The sequence below is a fragment of the Artemia franciscana genome, chromosome 3 (genome assembly GCF_032884065.1).
Source record: "Artemia franciscana chromosome 3, ASM3288406v1, whole genome shotgun sequence".
In the NCBI taxonomy this organism is placed as follows: domain Eukaryota; kingdom Metazoa; phylum Arthropoda; class Branchiopoda; order Anostraca; family Artemiidae; genus Artemia; species Artemia franciscana.
In genome coordinates, this window is record NC_088865.1 from 16,994,367 (window position 1) to 17,000,530 (window position 6,164).

The following is a 6,164-nucleotide window of genomic DNA, read 5'->3' on the forward strand; positions in this document are numbered from 1 at the left end:
GAATATTGATGAAGGACTTAGAGGATTAAATCCAGTGATACCTGTCTCAACAAGTGACACAAATCCGGAAATTTTCATTGAACTCAATCCACCCTTGATACAGGCTAATTATAATGGTAGCCTTGATTACCACATTACAGATGCTCAAAAACGTGTGGATATTAACAAGGTGAATAGCCTGCGTAATAAGACTGTCTCTTCTGATAATAAACTAAAATGTGCTAATATAATCTTGGCAGGTTCTTGCCAATTAGGAGACAATTGTGTATTTGAACACGTTTTTTCTTCAACCAAGCTCCAGCCAAAAAGTGTTTTCGAAAATAGAATTAAGGCAAATTACACTAAAAAAAATGAGCTCAATGATTTTCAGCCAAGTGCACCAACAAAGTTCCAGCAAAAGAGTACCAACAAAAAAAAAATGTGATATGCAAACATTTTAATCATAATCGTTGTAAATTTAGTAAGCAGTGCAAATTTTTACATATATGTCGTAATTTTATTTCAGGTAGTTGTGGTTCCGTTAAGTGCAGTTTTGACCATGTGAAGCTTTGTCCAGTTTTAGCTTGTAACAACAAATATTGTAGTTTTGCCCATGCACCAAAATTAAATGATGTTAATTCTTCTCCCTGGGGCCCTGTTCCAGTGTCCCTGTCCAAAGATAAAAATTGTAAGAGCCACTCATCTCCCTTCCGCCGTCCTTTTTTAGTGCACCGCACTCAAGCAAAAATTCCTCATCAAAGTTCATCAGGCACAGCTCAAAAATTGACAAACCCTTCCCGATCCCGAACTCTCCTCCCTTATCCTTTGCTACCTCCTCCCCCACCCCGCACACAGAAGTCCTATTTCCTCCCCCCTCACAGTATGCTGCCCTGTACCCTCCCTACTCTGCCACAAACCAACAATTTCTTGACGGACATGAATCACTACTCCCAACCAGGCCCCCTTTCCCAGCACTTTACGAAACCCCACCCCCAGTCCATTCGTTTTATCCCTCGTGCCTACCCTGTCAACGTGACTCAGGTCTGAGACTTTTTAATTGTCTTACAATGAATCCTAATTGTTCTCCTCGTGCTTCATCCATATCATTGCCCGTCCCCCCACCCCCAAATCCCCAAGATAAATCCTTTTCTTACTCTAATAATTCATCTTTCGATGTTGACCCTAATAGTCATCCCATAAAAGTCAAATGTGCTCCCTTGGTCCCCTGTTCTGACTACATTAATCTGGCACCCGCTAAGAATCCCACCACGCCCCCTGTACCCATTTGTAATTTAAATAAAGTTAAGTGTAAAAATGGTACCTTTGCAGGTCGTTTTAAATTTCCCACACTTTTGTTAAGCAACGCTGAAAGTCTTAATTTTGACAAACTTAATGAATTAGACTCCTTTTCTAAAATATATAGATCAGACATAATCGCTATTACTGAAGTACACGCTCAAAATACACACATGTTAAAAATGAATAATTTCACCCAGTTTATTAAACTCAGACCCGAAACCCACCCTCTGGGTAAGAAAGGGGGTGGAATTCTTTTCTTTGTCCGTAATGATTTTTATCCTTCAGAAATATTAGTTCCTTGTCTTACTCCCTTTGATGAAATTTTGTGGGTTTGTGTTCGACCTAAAGTCTTACCACGTCCTTTCAACTTGATTGTCCTGTGCTGTTTTTACTACTCTCCTGGGCAGAGAGCGACTGAAAAAATTAATTTTATTGAAAAATTGCATGGTAGTGCCGACTATGTACTATCTAAATACCCAAATGCTGGAATTTTCCTCTTAGGTGATGCAAATGAATTAAAACTTGAGTCTACATGTAATACTTTTAGTCTAAAACAAATTGTAAAAGTCCCTACTACCAAAGGCAATTCTACTCTTGATTTAATATGCACCAATATGTCAAATTTCTACAGACCCGTTACCATTCTTCCCCCTCTCGGAGGTAGTTACCACTTTAGCCTACTCCTATCTCCACTAGCTACAATTAAACATTCCTTTACTATTACTGAAACCGTCTTTAGACCTCTAATTGACTCAGGACTCTACAATTTTGGCTCTTGGATCACTAGTGAAAATTGGTCCCCTGTGTACCAAACAAATGATGTCGACTTCAAGGCTTTGTCCCTCCAAAGTTTATTGAGGAATAATTATGAAGTCCATTTTCCGGTGAAAAAAATTAAAATATGCTCTACCGATAAACCTTACATTACTGCGACTTTTAAAAAACTAATAAGGAAAAAAAATCAATTTGTTCAAGCAAGGACATATCTCACAGGCTAATGATCTAAGAAAGTTCCTGAAGAGAAAATTGAGAAAGGCAGCTTCTGGGTATTACAATAGTAAGGTTAAGGATTTGTATTCTAACAAACCCAAACAATGGTACAGGAAAATCAAAGAGATTTGCGGAAAAAACCCTGTTGAAGTTAATTTTCATCTCCCTGAGCCCCCTTCCAAGATAGCCAACGATTTGAACCTGCATCTTGCGTCCATAGTTCAAAGTCTCCCCCCTTTCACTGGCTCAGGTCAAACTATTCCTCCCTCCACCTCTTTCCCCCAAATTTCTCCCTCTGATATTATAAATAAAATCCAAAAGCTCAAAAAATCAAGTACTTGCCCATTAGACATCCCAATTGACTTGATTAAAGCCTTTTCAGACACAATTGCTGGACCTTTATCTGATATTTTTAACCAAATTACAAAATCTGGTAAATTCCCAAGTTGCTGGAAACTTGGTTTTATAACACCCATCCCAAAGAAATCTTCCAGTCTGACTATAACCAACATACGTCCTATTACACTCACTCCAGTTTTTTCTAAGCTTTACGAAGGGTTCCTTTGTGACTGGCTTAAAATTAAAATTATACCACGCATTGACATCCGACAGTTTGGTAATTTAAGAAAAACCTCCACCACCCATTACCTTGTACACTTGATTCACACGATCCTAAGTGAACTAGAGAAACCAAATGTTTGGCTAAACCTTGTTTTAGTCGATTTCCAAAAAGCGTTTGACTTAGTTGACCACACTATCCTAATTCGTTTACTACATGATAACTTTGAAATTGACCCACTCTTAGTAAATATTGTTATATCGTTCCTTTCAGACAGATCACAAGTTGTAAAATACAAAAATACCTTCTCTAACCCCCTCCCTAGGTACTGTGGAATACCTCAAGGAACCTTATTGGGACCACTATTATTTCTTGTCATGATTAACGAAATTGGCAAGGAGTTCCCCCAACGATGGAAATATGTTGATGACTTGTCGATCCTTGAAGTATGTCATAGGAATATTAAAAGTGACCCCGTTGAAATCCTAACCCAATGTTCGGATGAATCCAAGAATCTAAATATGACAGTAAATCCCACTAAATCACAGATAATGACAATAAACTTCTTGAAATCTACTCCTGCTTTTTGCGATCCGATCCCAAGCGAAATGCTAGTGAAACATGTTAAGCTTCTTGGTGTCACAATTTCTAATGATCTTAAGTGGGAAACACATGTATCCAACATTGTTAAACAAGCAAATGTTTCACTATCCATTTTTAAGCTACTAAACAAATTTAATTGTCCTAAGATACATTCCCTCCGTGTATACTTATCCTTTATCAGACCGTTATTGGAATATGCATGTCCGGTCTGGCATTCGCAACTTTCAAATGAACTTAGTGACAAAATCGAGTCGGTCCAAAAGCGTTCACTCAGGATCATTTACAAAGAAGGCAAAATTCCATACTCCTTCCTCCTTAAAGCTGCGCGCATTACCACCTTAAAAGAAAGGAGGGAAAAAATTTGCCTGCTTTTCGCTAAATCAGTCATTTCCAATCCCCGCACTGAGGACTTACTCCCTGATTTTCACAATCCCATTAGACTCCGACTCCCCCGGTCAGCCTCCTTAGCAATCCCAACTTACTCTCCGATTCATGCTGTTAAAGAAAGGTTTCGCAAAAGTTTTATACCATTTATTCTGAAACACCTTAATAATAATTCATGATCATGTAATTGCCAAATTCCCCTTTTTACTGCAATGTTTTTGTAATTTAATTGTTAAGTTTATCTTTGATGATTTATTCTTTGAATTTGCTTTATCTTTGATGATTTTGCTTTTTTAATTCCTTTTAATTTTAAGTGTTTGACTTAATGTACTATTTTGATTTTTTTCTTAGCTTTTAGTGACATATAAAGCGAATTCGGCTCTTTAGAGCTTGTGATAGTTCTTTTGCAAATAAATCTTATCTTATCTTATCTTACCCTTTCGTAAGTTACAAATACCTCAATTTTCAAAATTACCCCCCCCCCCTCCAATTCCACCAAAGAGAGCGGATTCGGTTCGGTTATGTCAGTCACGTATCTTAGACAGGTTTTTATTCTTCCCATCCAGTTTCATCCTGATCTCACCGCTTTAAGTATTTTCTAAGATTTCCAGCCCCCCCCCCCAATTACGCTTGATCCGGTTGAGATTTAAAATAAGAGATCTGAGTTACGAGGTCCTTCTAAATATGAAGTTTAATGAAGATCCGATCACTCCTTCGTAAGTTAAAAATACGTAATTTTTTCTTATTTTTCAGAATTAACCCCCCCCCCCCCAATAGATCGGCTCCGTTCCAATTATGTAAATCAAGTATGTAGGACTTCTGCTTATCTTTCCCACCAAGTTTCATCCTGATCCCTCCAATCTAAGCGTTTTCCATGATTTTAGGTTCCCCAACCCCAAACTTCCCCCAACGTCACCAGATCCAGTCAGGATTTAAAATAAGAGCTTTGAGACACGATATCCTTCTAAATATCAAATTTCATTGAGATCCGATAACCCGTTCGTAAGTTAAAAATACCTCATTTTTTCTAATTTTTCAGAATTAACCCCTCCCCCAACTACCCCAAAGAGAGCAGATCCGTTCCGGTTATGTCAATCATGTATCTAGGACTCGTGATTATTTTTTCCACCAAGTTTCATCCCGATCCCTCCATTCTAAGTGTTTTTCAAGTTTTAGTTTCCCCCTCCCCAACTCCCCCCCCCCCAATGTCACCAGATCTGGTCGGGTTTAAAATAAGAGCTCTAAGCCACTATATCCTTCTAAATATCAAATTTCATTGAGATCCGATCACCTGTTCGTAAGTTAAAAATACGTAATTTTTTCTAATTTTTCAGAAATAACCCCCCCCCCCCACCTATCCCAAAGAGAGCGGATCCGTTCCGTTTATGTCAATCATGTATCTAGCACTTGTGTTTATTTTTCCCACCAAGTTTCATCCCGATCCCTCCACTCTTTTCCAAGTTTTAGGTTTCCCCCTCCCAACTCCCCCCCCCCCCCAATGTCACCAGATCCGGTCGGGATTTAAAATAAGAGCTCTAAGACACGATATCCTTCTAAACATCAAATTTCATTGAGATCCGATCACCCGTTCGTAAGTTAAAAATACCTCATTTTTTCTAATTTTTCAGAAGTGCAATAAAAATATATTTATTCAAAATATTACATAAAATATAAAATAAAATATATAAATAAAAATATATTTATTTAAAATATATTTAATAATAATTAAAAAATATTTATTTTAAGTTTGCATTGCTGGGTGAGATTTATTAATGGGTTTATTATAATAATACACACTTTATAATAAAGAAAACTGATACCCATAAAAGATCATCTCAAGTTTATTCACTTTAATTGGGATAATCCTATATTAGAGAAATTTTTGCACTACGTACGTTAACTACTTTCCGTACGTAAACTACTATGCAGATATATTTTACTTAAATATTTAACACACACAGAGGGCCTCGCAAAAAATCACAATTGGGTCCCGTACCTATTCGATCAGGGCTTGGTCGAGGGGAGGGAGTGAGAAAGAATAGAGAGAAAAAAAGATTGATAAGGAGAGAAGGGAAATTTGAAAATTCTTTTCCTCTGAGGAGTTGATGTCCCCTGAGTATTTGTTTCATGGTGTATGGTTGTCTTCTCTGCGCTTTGACTTCCAGGATTCAGGTATGTTCTCTTTTTAATTTTATATGTTATTTGGATATTGTTCTCTTTTTTGGTTGTTGCTTTCTCTGTCCACTATATTTTAGCACACATTTTCTTTCTATGTTTGACAATCTGACAAATTCTCTTTTGATTTTTAGATTTTATGATCTCTTTTTTGTCTGCATTAATACACTTATTT

The 6,164-nt window shown here is 37.2% G+C and overlaps 1 protein-coding gene across 2 annotated transcripts in view; it reads right to left on the minus strand.

Annotated features, from left to right (window-relative positions):
• The window catches only part of LOC136024952 (insulin-degrading enzyme-like), a 234,273-nt gene that overhangs the window by 152,826 nt on the left and 75,283 nt on the right, over positions 1 to 6,164 (minus strand). The gene's annotated exons all lie outside the window — the stretch shown is intronic.